Below are 20,033 nucleotides of genomic sequence, written 5' to 3' on the forward strand. Positions count from 1 at the left end.
TTAAATATACACCCCGAAACAATAAAACTTATTAAAGAAAACATAGGAGAAACCCTTCAACTAATAGGGCTGGGCACAGACTTCATGAATATGACCCCAAAAGCATGGGCAATCAAAGGGAAAATAAACAAATGGGACTATATCAAACTAAAAAGCTTCTGCACAGCAAAAGAAACAATTAACAGAGCTAAAAGACAGCCAACAGAGTGGGAGAAAATATTTGCAAAATACACATCTGACAAAGGACTAATATCCAGAATATATAAAGAACTCAAACAACTTTACAAGAAAAAAACAAGCAACCCAATCAAAAAATGGGCAAAAGAGCTAAGCAGGCATTTCTCTAAAGAAGATATACAAAAGGCCAACAGTCATATGAAAAAATGCTCAACATCACTCAGCATCCAGGAAATGCAAATCAAAACCACACTGAGATACCATCTCACCCCAGTTAGGATGGCAAAAATCCAAAAGACACCGAAAGATAAATGCTGGCATGGCTGCGGAGAAAAAGGAACTCTCTTACACTGTTGGTGGGAATGCACAATGGTGCAACCCCTATGGAAAATGGTTTGGAGGTTCCTCAAACAATTGAAGATAGATCTACCATATGACCAGCTATCCCACTGCTGGGAATATATCCAAAGGAATGGAAATCATCAAGTCGAAGGTACACTTGTTTCCCAATGTTCATTGCAGCACTCTTCACAATAGCCAAGAGCTGGAATCAACCCAAATGTCCATCATCGGATGAGTGGATACAGAAAATGTGGTATATCTACACAATGGAATACTACTCAGCTATAAAAACGAATGAAATACTACCATTTGCAACAACATGGATGGACCTTGAAAGAATAATACTGAGTGAAACGAGTCAGGCAGAGAAAAAGAAATACCACATGTTCTCACTTATTGGTGGGAGCTAAAAAAAAAAAAAAAAAAAAAAAAAAAAAAAAAAAAAAAAAAAAAAAAAAAAAAAAAAAAAAAAAAAAAAAAAAAAAACATTTCCAAAGGAGCTGATTCCTGCAGTAGGTGAGTGACAACATTCAAAGACTGGTTGACTCAACCAGAGTTTAGTATCTAATAGAGAAAACTGTACTACGACGGTAACGTGGTACCCATTTATCAGGTAGTATTCTTTGGCTGCAAGCAACCACAGCTGAGAAGTCAAAAGAGAAAAAATGGTCTGCTATATTATTAAAATATATAAAGAATCATTATTGTGTTGTTTGTAGTCTCAGTTTAAAAAGAATTCATTGTAATTGCTAAATTATTATGTGCACATTTTAATGAACAATGCAACATATTTCAGGAAAAATTCAGTCTTCCTGCTCTATTCCCATACATTTTATGTAACTGATGTTGACAGCTTAGTGGGTAACCAGTTACACTTTTTTCATGGTCATAAAATAGCTATGCAGATTTTTGTTTTGTTCTTGTTTTTCAAAAATGTAATAATACTTTACACTGCAATGTGCTGTTTTCACTTAATTACATGGCATTGATATCCTTCAGCTTCTAACTTCATTCTTTTTAATAGCTTCATGATGTTCTTTAAAATGAGGATACTTCAAAAGTTCATGAAAAGATTTGTATTATCTTTCAATTCTATTTTTCCATGAATTTTTTGTAGTACCCTCATATGATTTAGCATAATAAATTCAACAATTTTTCTATTGATGAACAATTGGATTGTCTCCATTTGCTCTTTGGTCTATGAAATATGCTTCAATAAATATTCTTATATATTTATCCTCAAAAAAAAAAAAAGGACTTGACATTCTGTATTACTTGTGCTTGAGTAATTAATGCGCCCATCAATGCATCTCTTCCCCATTTGTTTGTGAAATCTATCACTGCAAACTTAGGTATATATGCTTTACAGGGAATTCAAGAAAAATGCTGCCCTAACCAAAAAAATAATAGCAATAATAATAAGAAAAGCTATCTCTTTCTAACATGATACATTTTCTATTTTTTAGTGAAAAGGTCAATGCTCATTACATTGACATATAAATTATTCTTGCCAAATCAATCACTTGAGTGGAAACATTTTTTGTTGTTGTTGTTGTTTTGTGACCGGTAAGGGGATCGCAACCGTTGGCTTGGTGTCGCCGGCACCACGCTCAGCCAGTGAGCGCACCGGCCATCCCTATATAGGATCCGAACCCATGGCGGGAGCGCCACTGCACTCCCTGCGCCGCACTCTCCCAAGTGAGCCATGGGGTCGGCCTGAGATGGAAACATTTTTATCTCACCCATGGTCTGGCACAATGTTAATCAGTATACGCCATCATAGAAATTACACTGTGAAAAATAAATAAGAACTCTAATCTATCTCTCTAAAGTTTTTTAAAAAAATCTTTGAACACATTTACCTAGAATAATCTGCATTTTAGAAAGATAGCCCTTGTAGTAGTATAAAGGTATATTGGGATAAAGAGAGACTACAGAGATGGTTTTCAACCCTAGCTGAATGAATACATGTGGTTCTGTTCCAATAAAACTATTTAGGGACACTAAAATTTGAATTTCATATAATTTACACGTGTCACAAAATATTCTTCTTCTTTCAATTTTTTTCGATCATTTAGAAATGTAAAAACCATTCTTAGATGATAGGGCTAAATAAAATAGACAGCGGCCTTGATTTGGTCAGTCGGGAATAGTTTGCTGACTCCTGATCTCAAGGCAGGGAGATTAGTTAGAAAGTTAATTAGAGCAGTCTCTGTGAAAAGTAATGACTTGAATGACTTGAAAGTAAGGGCAGTGAGGATGAGAAGGCGGCTCTGCAAATGACTTCATATCTACTCTAGGTGGCACTGAAAGTTTAATGGCAGCAGGAGCTCAAGGATCCTTTTCTTGACTCTCTGTAGGTGATTTTTTTGGAAATAAAATATAAGAATTTCCAAAAACCACCCTAAGGAAATGTTAGTCCCCACTGCCTAACTGCAAATTATATGTCAATCTTCTCTGTGACCAAGAAAAGCATTTGCAAGGTGACTAAAAGTACACAATGCACTGTGGAAGATTTTTTCCCCTTAAGTAAAGATTTATGGTTCTTAAAGAAATCAAAGCTGCAACCTTAGGCTCATTTAATGTAAGTGTATTATAGAATACTTACATACATTTATATAGGAAATACAACTAAGGATATAATATAGACTTGATACTCTAGTTCCTACTCTAAATAAAACACTTGGTTTTTTTTGTTTGTTTGTTTGTTTTGTCTTTTGTCTTTTTCCATGTCCGGCAACGGATCGCAACCCTTTTTTTTTTGTTTGTTTGTTTGTTTGTTTTGTCTTTTGTCTTTTTCCATGTCCGGCAACGGATCGCAACCCTCAGTGTCGCCCCCGCACCAGACTGGGGACCGGCAACGGGACCGCAACCCTCTCGGTGTCGCTCCCGTGCCTCGCCCAGCCAGCGAGCGGGAACCGGTCTGTATGTGGGATCCGAACCCTCGGGCGGGAGCGCCGCTGCACTTCCCAAGCGGCGCACTCATCCAGTGCGCCACCGGGCCGGCCCATAAAACACTGTTGAAAGCCACAATATATAAATTATGTCATAATATCACTTCCTACTTTCATTAAAAACTAATGTGCACATCATCTCTACAGTTTGAATTTGATGCTCAAGTTTGAAACAAAAATTAGATTTTGAATATTAAAATCCAGTTTTAAAAATTTCTGTAGACAACTATTTTACATAAACATTCCATGAAGGTTGATGGAGTTTGGATGTGTTGTCCCCTCCAAAACTCGTGGAAATTTGATCTCCAATGTGGCAGTGTTGAAAACTGATTGAATCATGGGGGCAGATCCCTCATGAATGGATTCATGCTCTCCCTGGGGGAGGGGTGATTAATGAGTGAGTTCTCGCTCTATTAGTTCCTGCGAGAGCTCATTGCTTAAAAAGACCCTGGCATCTTCTCTCGCTCTCTTGCTTCCTCTCTCTTGCTTCCTCTTGCCATGTGATCTGCTTGTACCTGCCAGCTGCCTGCCACTTTCCGCCATGAGTAGAAGCAGTCTGAGGCCCACGCCAGATGCCGCTGTCCCAGAATCATAAGCCAAATAAACCGCTTTCCTTTATAAATTACCCAGTTTCAGGTAGTTCTGTTATAGCAACACAAAATGGACTAAAACGATAGTGAATAAGGAAATATTAGCAGCCCACCAAATTTTTCTACTGGTAGCTGATTTTCTCCTAATACAGAGTGAAAATAATATGGTATATCACTAAAGTTTCAGGCAGAGTAAAAGAATAAACACAGTCCTCTGTACATGACATACTCCTTTTACCCCATTTTGAATTATTTATAAGAAGTTTTCATGAATAAAGCACAATGGAACTAAGACTCCTGAGACAGACATAAAATTGCTGGACATGGAATAATATATCTATGAAAGAAATACAAAAATAAGAAACTTTCTAGAATGCCTAATAAGTACTCTGCTTTTGGATTTTAAGGTTACTGGGAAAATATACTCATGTACACACACAGAAAAAAAACCAGTACACATGGGCTTAACAAGACCTGAATTTTAATTCCATACCTGCCAGTTTTCGCTGAGTTTCTCTGAACCTCAGAATTGTTATCTGTAAAACTGAGATCAAAGTAACGTCTTCCTAGGAAAGTTGTTAGGAGGTTCAAATTAGCTAATATATGTGACAGCACTTTGTGATTTCTAAATTGGTGATTTTCAGTGAGGGGCAAACCAGGACTCCTGGGAATGTCTGAAGACATTTTTGGTTGTTACCATTGGGAAGGTGCTATCATATCTAATGGACAGAGGCTAGCAATGCTGCTAAATATCCTAGAATTCACAGGACAGCTCCCTTAACAAATAATTATCTTACCCCAAATGTCAATAGTGCCAATAGTTCAGAAACGCTGATCTTCTATATGTTCAAAATATAAAATAAATGTTAATAATCATAATTATCGTAACTATACATATATAAAATTAGTTTTTATTGGGGCCGACCCCACGGTGCACTCAGGAGAGTGCGGCGCTGGGAGCACAGCAACGCTCCCACTGCGGGTTCGGATCCTATATAGGAATGGCCAGTGAAGCAGTGGCTGAGCACGGTGTGGGTGACACCACACTAAGGGTTGCGATCCCCTTACTGGTCATGAAAAAAGACCAAAAAAAAGCCAAAAAAAAAAAATTAGTTTTTATTGTGAAAACTTTTCAAATATACAGAAAATACAGTGAAGAACATAATGCACACTGACATAGCAACTACCAAATTATAACAAAAATTTGCATCAATTTGTTTCAAAGAAATAAAACACTGGGCTGGCCCGGTGGCGCACTCGGTAGAGTGCGGTGCTTGGGAGCGCGGCGGTGCTCCTGCCGAGGGTTCGGATCCCATATAGAGACCAGTCCGCTCACTGGTTGAGCGCGGTGCGGGCGCGACACCGAGGGTTGTGATCCCGTTGCCGGTCGCAGTACGGGCGCGACACCGAGGGTTGCGATCCCGATACCGGTCACGAAAAAAGACAAAAAGGAAAAAAAAAAAAAAAGAAATAAAACACTGCTGGTTATACAGAGTTGATAATTTTTTTATGCCATTCTCCAATACAACTTCCCTTCCTCCATCCCTCTCCAAAGTCACTACTGTCCTAAGTTAGTATATCACATCCATGTTTTTACACTCTTGTTACATATATATGCTTCCACAAATGTTTACATTATATAAGTGGAATAATACTATTCATAGCCAGCTATTTTCTATTTTCACGTAATATTTATCATTTAAAGTTTATCTGTGTGAATATATGTAGTTCTATGTAATTTAACTCTGGAATGATATTCCACTGTATGAATATATCATAATTTATCTCTTCTCTTACTAATGGAGAACTATGTATTTTCCAATTTTATAGTACTTCAAAGAAACTGCAATGAACCATTTCCTTTAGCACATGTTCAATCTCCTTGTATACAAGCCGTTCAAGATCTAGAAGTGGAATTACTAAATAACACAATACAAAAACTCTGTAAGAGCAACCAAATTTCTCTCAAAAATAGTTGTACTAATACTTACAGTGAATGGTCCCATTTCCTCACACTGTCATGAATACTTGTCAAGCCTTTTCCTTTTTGCTAATATGCAGAATGTGAATTGGTATCTGGTTTTTACTTAATTTGCATTTTCCTCATTAGTAATTAAGCCGAGCATATGTTTATTGGCCATTTTTTGTTTCTGTAATCTTGTTTATATACTCTGCCTATTTTTGCCACATTTTTCTGATCGTGTTTTCTGAGGAGAAACTTGCGGTCATTTGAAATGTTGTTCTCTTATAGGTAATGTGTCATTTTTCTCAGGTATCTCTCAAAAATTCTTCTTTGTCTTTAGTTTTTAGTAGATTAATCAAATAGTAACTGGGTGTAAATTTCTTTACATTTATCCTGTTTAGGGTTCAGTGAGCTTTTTAGATATGTAAGTGATATGGATTGAATTATGTCCCCTAAGTTTTATGTATTAGAAGCTTGATGCCCACTGCACCTGCTGAGGATGGGAAATCCTGTTATGGTAATTGAAAGATGAGGTGACTGAGTCGATGGTTTAGTGGTGGCCGTGGGTGTGGCTGTGAAGGCTTTAAAAGGAGAGTGCATGAGGAGTTCTCTCTTTCTGCTCTGCCATTTTCGCCCTGTGTCACTGAAGCCACCACCAAGGAAGATCCTCACCAGTTATGATCCCTGACTTTGCACTTCCCGGACTCTGAATTGTAAGCAACACATTTTGTTTTCTTACAAAGTACCCCAGTTCCAAGTATTTTACTATAAGCAACAGAAACAGACTAATGCAGTAAGTTTGTGTCTTTTTACCAAATTTGACAAATTTTTAGCCATTATTTCTTCAAATATTGTTTTTGTACCACATTTTTACTTCTCTTTGTCTAGAACTCCAATGGCATACATGTGAGAGCTTCTGTTATTGTCCTACAGATCCCCGAGGCTCTATTTTCCCCATCTTTTTCTCTCGATTGTTTAAGATTTGGATAATTTCTACTCATCTGTCTTCAAGTTCACGGACTCTTTCCTCTGTCATCTCTATTCTGCTACTGATTCCATCAAGTGTGCTTTTGTTTGGATTATTATATTAGATCTAAAATTTCCAATTGGTTCTTTATATCTCCTATTTCTTTATTAAGACTTTTTATTTTTACTTTCAAGAGAGTTCACATAACTGTTTGTTGGAGCATTTTTATAACAGCTGCATTAAAATCTTTGTCAAATAATTCCAACATCTGGGTCATCTTGGTGTTGGCATCTATTGATTTTCTTTTCCCTTGCAGATTGGTATTTTCCTAGTTCTTTGTATATTAATTTCATATGTAATTTGTATATCAATTTTTGTATGTAACTTTGGATTGTATTTGGACAGTGTGAATGTTTTAGGTTATGAGATTCCAAGTCTTTTTAAATCCTACGGGAAATGTCAGTTTGATTTTCAAAGCCATTGCAGTGCCGTTTGCATCTGTACCACCCAGCACAGACGTGTGCCACCCAGTGGTCAGTCTAGGCCATGGGCAGTGATGTTAAGTCACTTCTAAAAGTCTTAGAGATGATAATTAGGATCAGATCCACACCTGTGAAGCTCAGGCATCAGCCCAGGAGTTCATAAAAGCTTTATGGTATTGCTTTTCTGAAGTCCCCTCTTTCTGCAACCTTTTCAGTAGTTTCTAGTTCCCTGGGACTCCTCATTTTGGTACTCTGGTAAAACCTGGGGCTATAATAACCCTGCTATGTATTTCATGACTACGTCTGTGTCTGGGGCCAAGTGATGGAAAGACAGAGAGAAAAAAAGCAACAGGAGCTGGCCCAACACTCTTCAGACCATAGCTCCACCAACCAAAGAGGAAGATTCCTCTCCATCAGAATTTTGGCTTATGTTATTGCATCCTATTGCCACTACCAAGGTGAAAGCCTTGGGCAGGAAAAAATGAAAAAAAATCAGAAGATGGGAAATGGGGGGTAGGAATCTGTGTAATCTGAGTGTTAAGAGTTTCCTTTCCCATTCCTCAAACCAGAACTACAGAGCTTCTAATGAAGATGTCTCTTTCTGCACCCTGGTGCCCACTTCTACCTTTGAGTTGCATTAAGCTCTGGCCAGCAGATAACCACAGGAAAATAAAATCATAAGCTCATGATGAACACAGATTTTTCCCCAATCTACTTGCTACTACTTATTTTCCAGAGCCCTCAAATAGCTGTTCCATGCATTCTGCCCAAGATTTGTAGTTTGCATTTGATAGGAGATGCTTACTCCATCTTATCTGGACCTGGAACCCTCTAAACTTTTTATTATGATGTTGCTCATCTTTTTAATGTGTATGCTAAACACTAATCCCTCGTGGTTTATGACATGGGAAGTATCTTCGTTCTTTCAACTTGGCTTCTATTGTCTTTTGTCTTTCCCAGTAGTTTTTATTTTAACGAAGTCAAACTTTATCTTTTCCTTTATTAATTGTGGCTTAAAAAATAACTTTCCCTATCCTGATATCATAAACATATTTTTCTGTATTGTCTTCCAAAATATTTCAAGTTTTGCTATTCCCATTTTGGATATTAATCAATCTGGAATTTATTTTTATGTATATGGCATGAGAGTAGATCTAATTTTAGTTATTTGCCATATGGATAAATACTTGGTTCTTGCTGGGTATAGGAAAACTACTGATTTTTAATGTGTTTAATTTATAAAGCAACCTAGATAAACTCTCTTATTAAATCTAAGACTTTTTTAAAAAAGTTTTTTCTCTTCTAGTTATCTTCCTCTTTTCTTTCAGCTCGGTTTTGAATAATAGAAATGGCAGCTATATCCTTTTCTTGTTTCTAAGCTTAATCGTATCTAACTTTAATGATGTCTACCATATTTTTCAAATGATGAAATGCTGCCTCTATTTCTAGCTTGCGAAAGATTTTTTAAATTCACAAATGACTAGGGCCGGCCCGGTGGCACACTGGAGAGTGTGCCGCGGCGCTCCCGCCGAGGGTTCGGATCCCATGTGGAGACCAGTTCCCGCTCACTGGCTGAGCGCGGTGCAGGCGCAACACCAAGGGTTGCGATCCCGTTACCGGTCAGTAAAAAAGACAAAAAGGAAAAAAAAAATCACAAATGACTATTGGTTTTTCTTCTTAACATTAGTTTACTAATTTACTTCTTTAATAACCTTTGTATTTTGGAATAATATTTGATTTACAGAAAAGTAGCTAAGATAGTACAGAGAATTCCCATATGCCCTTTACCCATTTCTGCTAATATTATTTCACATAATTGTAAGTGTTGAATTTTAACCACTCCTTTTTTTTCTACACCTACTGGGATGACTGACTATTTTTCCCTTTAATCTTTTAATATCAGGAATTACATTAATATATATTTCTAATACTGAACCATTCTAGGAAAAACTCCATTTAAAATGTGAGGTTATATGATTCTTAGATATATAGCTATATGTATGTTTGTATACAAACATGTGTACACACATGTATACATACACATATACTCACATATATACAAACACATACATATATTATACAGATATGCTTGGAACCAGAAGTGTTTTGAATTTTGTTTTGTTTTGTTTTTTTTAATTTTTGGAATATTTGCATATACATGACATATCCTGAGGTTGGGACCCAAGTATAAACATGAAGTTCATATATGTTTTAAATACATCTTATACAAATAGCTGGGAGGTAATTTTATACAATATTTTAAATAATTTTATGCATAAAACAAAGTTTGTGTACACTGAACCATCAGAAAGCAAAGGTGTCACTATCTCAGCCACCCATGTGGACAATCTGTGGTTGTTTGGCATCACCATCACTCTTGACTCCAAATTTATTTGCTACCGAAAGCAAGCAATTTCTTACACTTATTCACACATAAGTACTTAACAGTAAAAAATATGACATGCCATTAATACAGTGAAAAATAATATGTCAGGTGTGAAATTTTCAACTGTGGCATCATGTCAGTGCTCATAAAGTTTCAAATTTTGGAGCATTTGGACTTCAGATTTTCAAATTAGGAATGTTCAACCTATGTACACACATACATGATATATATATGCATAAAGGCAATCTCATCAGCAGAATTAATTCATAACGTAACGCTTAAATAAGCTTTTCTATCTCCAGTTGCTTCCATTAGATGTTTTAATATTTTGCATTTTAAAAATGATTGTCCCCTTAAATATTTTTGGAGCAATAACAAATTACAAAGTGATGTAACACACAAATTATATACACAAATTTAAAATACAGTCACTTCAAGTTGATTCTACCACAAACTTTTCTGTCCAAATATCTATCCACCTTTACAACCTTTCTTCCAAAATCAAAGAATGAGGTGTTCTTCTGTTGAAAGGCACCTGACAACATTCCATTCTACCTCAATTCTCCAGGAACCTCTTCGATTAACTTCTTCTCTGTTTCTAACATTTCCTCTGCTGAATCTTTTTCCCCCCTATGTACATGCATGAATTCCATCCCTGTCCTTTTATATCTACTCAATGCACTTTTCTTAGTCAGTTCAGGCTACTATAACAAAATACCATAGACTGGGTGGTTTATAAACAACAGAAATCTATTTCTCAGAGTTCTGGAGACTGGAAAATCCAAGATCAAGGTGCCCGAAGATTCAATTTTGGTTCATAGACAACCATGTATTTGCTGAATTCCCACAGCAGAAGGGACAAATGAGCTCTCTGGCATCTCTTTTAAAAGGGCATTAATCCCATTCATGAGGGCTCTGTCCTCATGACCTAATCATCTCCCAACAATCTCACCTCCAAATACCATTGCACTGGGGATTAGTTTCAACATATGAGTTTTGGGGGGACATAAACATTCAATATATAGTAGCCCTACTACAATTCTTGTTCCCTCCACCCTCAAATCCAAATGCCAGCTGAGTGCCAGCCACATAAAATTCCAATCTGACCATTTTTAGTTCCCTATTTAAGAGCACCCCATTACGCCACAAGATTAAGTCCAAGTTCCTTAACGTAGTGTACAAGACCCACCAGAACCAGATTCCTGTTTACCTTTCCAACTTTATCTCCCATCTGTTTATGTATTGAACTTCATATTCCAACACCACTGACATGCTTATAATTTCCAATCATACCATGCTGATTTGCCTCTACACTTCTGTGTATATTGTCATCTTTATCTAGAATGTTCTTCTCTCCAACTTATCTTTTAAGACTCAGGTTCAAATGCCCCTACTCCAAGAAGCCTTCTCTGAATTGCCAATTAACTAGGTTAGGTGACCTCCTTGTGGGTTCCTATAACAATGTGTACTTCCCACTTTCAAGGGACTTATCGTGTTTCACTGTAAATGCTTGCTGAAGAGTCTGTTTCTCAACCCCTTGCCCCCAACGAAATCATATGTTACACGAAGACAGGAGCCATGTCTATCTCGATCAATGCTGTATTTGCAGATCAAAGTCCAACAATGGAGATGGAGCTTTATAAGTATATATTAATGAATAAAACTTTAAACTAAAATTGAGGAGCTCCTTATCTGCTAAGAATATACAACAGAAATATAAGGAAAAAAACCAACAAATATCAAATCAGTCCAATTACAATTTTTATGGCGATAGTTGTCTGCCAAATGCTATACACTTTGTAAACTTAGAATACTTAATTAAAAACTAAAAGCAAAGCAAATTTTATTCATATTTTCTACAACCAAAAGAATTAAAATTTGCTGGATTTCCTGAATTAATGATGAAATATATGAGCTCATAATCATTGGTCACCAAACATCTAACAACATCAATCACCTATTTACAGATATAGGCATCAATAGAGACTAGGAACTATTTTGTCATCTTTGAGGCAGACCTAGTCTTTTTCATTGAGAATAAAAAGAGTTCCCACACATCTAAGAAAAAAAGACTGATGGTCTCATACCCATGGTAATGAGTAACCACCAGAACCACCCTTAATAAATCAATGATAACTTGCCTCAGCGGTCACACTTCTGAAAGTCAGCCAATCAGTGACAGCTTCACTCCAGTGATCAGCCTCCCACAACAAAGCATCAACCAATCCCTAAATACTCCCACATCTACAAATCTGCCGATGCCTGAATTCCACATTTTTCTTTTTTTTTTTTTTTTGTCTTTTTCCGTGTCCGGCAACGGATCGCAACCCTCAGTGTCGCCCCCGTACCGGACCGGGACCAGCAACGGGATCGCAACCCTCGGCGTTGCTCCCGCGCCTCGCTCAGCCAGTGAGCGGGAACTGGTCTGTATGTGGGATCCGAACCCTCGGCGGGAGCGCTGCTGCGCTCCCAAGTGGCGCACTATCGCAGTGCACCACCGGGCAGGCCCTGAATTCCACATTTTTCTAAAAGCCTAGAGAGACAGACAGACAGATTAGATAAACAGATCAGCTCCTTGTTCTTCTCAGAGAGACTGCCCAATAACCATTTCTCTCCCTTGATTAAGTAATAATAAATTTTGCTTCTTTTGTCAGATACTAGATTTTAATCCCTTCTTTTGACATTGTCTTGACTTTATAACACTTTAGCATGTTGCTAACTTTTCCCTGAAGGAAACAACTTCTTCAAATAATACTGCACTATATGTATCTTGCATAAAACAAGCCATACAGGTATGTTAACATAAACAGTACTTAGAAACTGACAGTGACATCAACAAGACTGCAGAAAAGGACTTTGCAGCATTCATCCCTTCGCAGATATATCAATTTGAACAATTTTCCAGGCACAAAAATTCTCTTACAAAAGCTAAAGAATCCAAGTGAGAAATTACAGCACATAAGTGTAGCAGAGAATTAAAAAAAGATACCCTTCAGAGGGTAGAAAAGACAGTTTCACATACCAACAACACCCCTCTCCCACGCCAGGGAACCACAGTACATTGAGATGAGGGAAGAAGAATGAGATCAGCACCCAACTTCGCCTCCGATCCCAGTACCAGGTTCACCCCAGTGAGAGCTAGCACTAAGCTGGCCCCAGGCAGGCATTGTAGACTAAAATTCCAGGACCAACCCAGAGCTAGGCAAGCCAGGCCGTACCATCTCCAGGCCCCAAAATGGCCCCCAGAGACTCGGGACCCATGCATACCTGAGTCTCCAGACTGGCCCAGTACCAGACCATCTCTTGCACCCTTTGGCTACAGGCCAGACCCATAGGCTTTAAAACTGTCCCAAGTGTTGTGCCAGCTCCCACAGCCCCAAACTCCAGCCAGCACACGTGGACCAAGCCTCCATGCCCAAACTAGCACCATGCAAGCCCCTATGGCCTCAGGCTCCAGGCCTCCAGACCCTCCTCACCAAGCCATACCTAGTGGACCCACATACTCAGGCCCCAGACCTGCCTCACCACCAAGCTACCCAGCAGCGCAATGCTCCAGGCAGGCCCCCAAGCACACAGGCTCCAGGCCAGCCCCTAGCTCTAGACTGGCCGCAGTGTCTGGCTGGCCCCCACAGCCCCAGGTTTCAAGCCCACCTTTTTCCAAGCCAGTACCTGTACCCACAGTATTCAGGCCTGACCCTGTGGCCCCAGGATCTAGCTGACCCAGGTCCAGGCCCATCCCATTAGACCCTAGCACTGGATCAGACTTCAAAGACCCAGGCTCCAGGCCAGGTCAAATGGCCCCAGGAGGCAGGTTCGTCCCAGTGCCAAGCATACCATACCCTTGTAGGCTCAAGATTAAGACCTGCCCCAGCACCAGATTGGCCTCTGTGGACCCAAGCTTCAGGCTAGCCCCTCTAGAAACACATTCCAGGCTCACCCTTTGTAGATCAAGGGTCCAGGCATAGACCTACAAACCCCATTGATGCAGACCAAGACATCAGGACTGCCCCAGCTAATCAAGCCCACGTGGACCCAAGTTCCAGGCCCACCTTGGTGGACCTAAGCTCCAAGTCAGCTCCTATGGACCCAGACAGCATAGCACTGCTCACAGAGAAGGCCACTGGACTTGCAGTCTCAGAGGTTAAGAGTAAAAGGTGGGTGTCCAATTTGCCTGGTGGTCTTTGAGTCTTCACTAGGGACACACTTGGGACCTGCTCCATGGGAAACATTTGGAGTGCTGGGGGTGGGGGTGCTGATCCACCAGGGGTGCACTGAGGCATGATATTGGCATCTGATCTGCATCCAATTCAGCACACATGCCACACAGTGGAGACAGGCCTATGCCTTGTTACTGTAGTGGATACAACCCATAGAAAAGACTTAGTCCTGGGCCAGATTTTCCACACAGCCCATTTGCTCCTGTAAAGTCTTCCCACGACCTGGAAGTGACTAAAAGTCCAACAGTTAAATTCTGGTCTGCTCAATGTCTTCTCCAGACTGTGAAACAAGGGCAAGGCAGCAATTTAGCTCAGGCACAACACTCAAGTTCAGATCCCCACAAAAAGTATTCTCCAGCTCAGGAATCAATGCAGGATAGCAAGTTAGTTCCAGTGCAGTGTTTAAGTGGTGGTGGTTGCTATAAATCCTCCACAGAACAAAAACAACTATAGGCCAGAGAAAAAAGTTCTGATATTGAGCAGTAAAGCTCTAATGCCACCAAAGAACACTTGCAAAAGCTAGAAGAGGTAGCTGTCTCCTCAAATGTGCAGGCATCAACATACAAAGACAAAGATTAAGAAAGATAAGAAATATGACACAACCAAAAGAAACCAGCAAAGCTCCAGAAATGGACCCAGAAGAATGGCAGATTTATGAAATATCTGACAGAGAATTCAGAACAATCCTTAAAGAAGTTCAGGGAGTCACAAGAAAACACAGGTAGAAAAATTAAATAATACTGGTAAAACAACTCAGGAACATAACTAGAAGCTAGACAAAGAAATAGAATCAATTTTTTAAAATTAGAAATTCTAGAAATAAAGAATATGTCATCTGAACTGAAAAACTCAATAGAAAGATCCAAAAGCAGACTTGATCAAGCAGAGGAATCAGTGAGCTTGAAGAGAGAATGTACAAAATTACCCAGTCACAGAAGCAAAACAAAAAAAGAAAATGACAAAAAAGAAACAGGACTGCTTTCTGAGACACCATCAAGTGAAATAACCTGCATATAACTGTAGTACCCAAAAGAGATGTCAGAGCCTATTTAAAGAAATAATGGATGAAAAATTTCAAAATACTGAGAAGGATGACAGCATACAAGTACAGAAAAGTCAGAGAATACCAAATTCAACACAAAAAAGAATTACACAAGGCATATCATAATCAAATTATTAAAAACTAAAGACAAAGAAAGAATACTGAAAGCATCAAGAGAAAAGAAACATATAACATTCAACAAAGCTCCAACATGGCTTTTAGCAGATTTCTCAGCAAAAACCCTACAGGCCAGGAGAGAGTGGAATGATATATTCAAAGCGCTGAAGGAGAAAGACTCAACCAAGAATTCTGTATCCAGCAAAATGAGCCTTCAAATATTAAGGAGGAATAAAGATTTTCCTAGATAAAACAAAAACTAAGGGAATTCATTAATACTAGACCTGCCTTACAAGAAATGCTAAAAGGGAGTTCTTCGATCTGAAATAAGATGACGCTAAAGTGTAATAAGAAAACATTTAATAGTATAAAACTCACTAGCAAAGTAAATAAACAGAAAAACTCAAAATACTCCAACACTGTAAAGGTGGTGAATAAACTATTCATATGTTTAATATGAAGACTAAAAGACAAACCCATTAAATATAATAACAAATACGAATACAGTATAAGAGATAGGCACTACTGAAAGATGTAACTTAAAACAACAAAATGTCAAAAGGTGGGGGGAATAACATTAAACTGTAGAGTCTACTTTGTTTTTTTCTCTTAGTGATCAAAGTTACCTTGTTATCACTTTAAAATAATCTATAACAATCTATAGTTATAACTATAACATGATTTTTGTAAGCCTCATGGAAACAACAAGACAAAAAACTATACTAGATATACTAAAAATAAGTAGTATGAAATCAGAATATACTTGTAAAGAAATCAATCACAAAGGAAGACAGTAAGACAGGAAAGAAGGAAAAAAGGTTCTACAAAACTACCAAAAAAGAGACAAATGGCAGTAATAACTCCTTATCTATCAATAACAACTCTAATGTAAATACACTAAAATTCCCCTATTAAAAGACACAGAGTGGCTGAACAAAATAAAAAAGAAGAACCAACAATGTGCTGCCTAAAAGAAACTCACTTCACCTATAAACACATACAGACTGAAAGTCAAGGGATGGAAAAACATATCCCTGGCAAACTAAAATCAAAAAAGGGCAGGAGTAGCTATACTTATATCAGATAAAATAGACTTCAAAAACAGTTTTTAAAAAAAAAAAGAGAGAGAGAGAGAAGAAAAGCATTATATAACGAAAAAGGTATCAATTCAACAAGAGGATATAACAATTCTAAATATATATGAACCCAACACTGGAACACCAAGATATATAGAGCAATTATTATTAGATCCAATGGGAGAGATAAACTCCAATACAATAATAGTTAGGGACTTTAACACCCAACCTTCAGCAACAGACAGATCATCCAGACATAAAATCAACTAAGAAACATCAGAGTTAATCTATACTCTAGAACAACTTGACCCAACACACATTTATAGAACATTCCAACCAACAGCTACAGAAAACACATTCTTCTCAGCAGCACATGGAACATTCTCTAGAATAGACCATATGTTAGGTCACGAAACAAGTCTCAACAAATTTTTAAAAACTGAAATCATATCAACTATCTTTTCTAACCTCAATAGAAATCAATAAGAGAAGGGATACTGGAAACTGCACAAATACATGGAAATTAAACAACAAATGGGTCAAGGAAGAAATTAAAAAGGAAATTAAAAAATTCCTGGATACAAATAAAAGTGAAAATACAACAAACCCACAGCCAACATCATACAGAACACACAAAAGCTGGAGACTTTTTCTGTAAGATGCAGAATGAGACAAGGATGCTCACCTTCCCTACTCTTATTCAACATAGTACTGGAAGTTTTAGCCAGCACAGTAAGGCAAGAGAAAGCAATAAAAGGCAACCAAATTGGAAAGGAGGAAGTCAAACTGTCCCTACTTACAGATGACATGATTTTATACATAGAAAACCCTAAAAGACTCCACCACAAAATTACTAGAACTAATAAATGATCTCAGTATAATGGCAGGATAGAAAATCAACAGCATGTCTATATGCCAATAATGAAATATCTGAAGAAATCAAGAAACTAATCCCATTCACAACAGCAACCCCAAAAATGAAATACCTAAGAGTAAATTTAGCCAAGGATATTAAAGACCTCTACTACAAAAATTATAAAACACTGGTGAAAAAAATTAAAGATGACAAATAAATGGAATGATATCCCCTGGTCATGGATCAGAAGACTTAATATCATCAAAATTTCCATATTACCCAAAGCAATCTACAGACTCAATGCAATCTCTATCAAAATACCAATGACATTCTTCACAAAAATAGAAAAAAAATCTCAAAATCTGTATGGAACCACAAAAGACCCCACATAGCTGAAGCAAGCTTGAACAAAAAGAGCAAAGTTAGAGGCATCATATCGCCTGACTTCAAAAAATACTATAAAGCTATAGTAATCAAAACAGCATGGTACTGGCATATAAACAAACAAATTGACAGATGAAAGAGAGAGCCCAGAAAGAAACCCATGCATTTACGGCCAACTAGTTTTTGACAAAGATGCCAAAAATATACACTGGGGAAAGGACAGCCTCTTCAACAAATGGTGCTGGGGAAATTGGATATCCACATGCGGAAGACTGAAACTAGACCTCTACCTCTCACCATAAACAAAAATCAACTAAAAATGTTTTAAAGACCTAAATTTAAGACCCGAGACTAGGAAACTACTAGAAGAAAATACACAGGAAATCTACACAAAATAGGAGTGGGCAGTGCTTTTTTGAACAAGACTATAAAGGTACAGGCAACTAAAGCAGAAATAGACGAATGGAATTACATCAAATTAAAAAGCTTCTGCACAGCAAAGAAAACAAACAACAAAGTGAAGAGACAACCTACAGAATGGGAGAAAGTGTTTGCAAAGTATACATCTGACAAGGGGCTAATATCCAGAATATACTAGGAACTCAAACTACCCAACAGCAAAATAGCCCAAATAAAAAATGGGAATAGACCTTCTCAAAAAAAAAAAAAAAAGAAAAAGAAAAAAAAAAATACATACATACATATATATATATATATAAATGATCAATAGGTACCTGAAAAAATACTCAGCATCACTAATCATCAAAAACATGCTAATTAAAAACACCATGAGATACACCTCACTAAAGTTAGAATGGCTATCAACAAGATAGAAAATAAATGCTGGCAAGGATAGGAAGAAAACGGAACTCTCATACATTGTTGGTGGGAATGTAAGTTAATACAGCCATTATGGAAAACAGTATGGAGGCTCCTCAGAACACTAAAAATGCTACCTTATGACCCAGTAATCCCACTACTGGATATAAGTCCAAAGGAAATTAAATCAATACATCAAAGAGACACCCACACTCCCATGTTCATTGCAGCACTACTCATAATAGCTAACAGATGGAATCAACCTAAATGTTCATCAACAGATAAACGGATTAAAAAATGTAGTATATATACACAATAGAATACTATTCAGTTATTAAAGAAAAAAAAAGAAATCTTGCCATTTGCAGCAACATGGATGGAACTGGAGACCATTATGTTAAGTGAAGTAAGCCAGGCACAGAAAGACAAATACCCCATGATGTAATTCATATGTGGAATCTAAAAAACAAACAAAAAACTTTTTACTTCTCATAGAAGTAGAGAGTAGAATAATGTTTAACAAAGGCTGGAAAGGGAAGGGGGCGAGGTGGGGTGTAGAGGTGGACTACAGGTACAAAGTTACAGGTATATAGAAGAATAAGTTCCAGTGTTCCAGACTGATCATAGCTAATATTGTGCTGTATACTTCTACATAGCTAGAATATAGGATCTTGAACATAATCTCCACAAAGAAAAGAGAAATTTTTAGGTGACGGATATGCTCTCTACACTGAGTAAATCATTGTTCAAAATATGTATGTACTAATAAAACAACACACTGTATCCCACAAATACAAATTTTTTAAAAAATCTGAGAAGAGTTTTGTGGGAACCCCCGATTTATAGCCTGTCAGTCAGAAGTACCAGAAATTCAGACTTGCCATTGGCATCTGAAGTGGGTGACAGTCTTGTGGGACTGAGCCCTTAACCTGTGAGGTTTGACTCTAATTCCAAAAAAATCTGAGAAGAGTTTTGTGGGAACCCCCGATTTATAGCCTGTCAGTCAGAAGTACCAGAAATTCAGACTTGCCATTGGCACCTGAAGTGGGTGACAGTCTTGTGGGACTGAGCCCTTAACCTGTGAGGTTTGACTCTAATTCCAGGTAGTGTCAGAATTTGATTGAATTACAGGATACCCACCCAGTTGGTGTCTTCAGAGAATTGGAGAATTGGTTGGTGGGGAAAAACACTACCACACATCTGGTCACAGAAGTGTTCTATGTGGAGCTTACAGTGGGAGAAAACAAGTGGTTTTTCCGTTGTATGCAAGGTATCTTCCAAAAACCAAAAAGAGCCACAGACCTGAGAGGAGCATCAATATGAGACAAAATGGGGAAGCAACAGGGTACGTGATATACCACAAAACTGGCAATCACTAAAATGCAACTCACTGAAAGGACAAAGAATTAATTTGGTAACAGCAGCTGACAATGGAAGGAGCTTGCCCACTCTAATAATGAATGAGTGCACAGGCCTGCAGTAGGAAGTTCTAAGAGGCTGAAATAGTCTGTAGCCAATATGTACTCTTGAAACTGACCTGCTAATTCAGGGCTGCATGCTAAAAAAGAAATTGCTAGAAATGGAATCAAAATTCAGCAGAATAGGGACAATGGAGATAAAGAAAAGAGATCTAAATCAAAGGAGAAGAGGGGAACAAGGCC

Source organism: Galeopterus variegatus, unplaced genomic scaffold (assembly GCF_000696425.1).
Source record: "Galeopterus variegatus unplaced genomic scaffold, G_variegatus-3.0.2 Scaffold3489, whole genome shotgun sequence".
NCBI classification, from domain to species: Eukaryota; Metazoa; Chordata; class Mammalia; order Dermoptera; family Cynocephalidae; genus Galeopterus; species Galeopterus variegatus.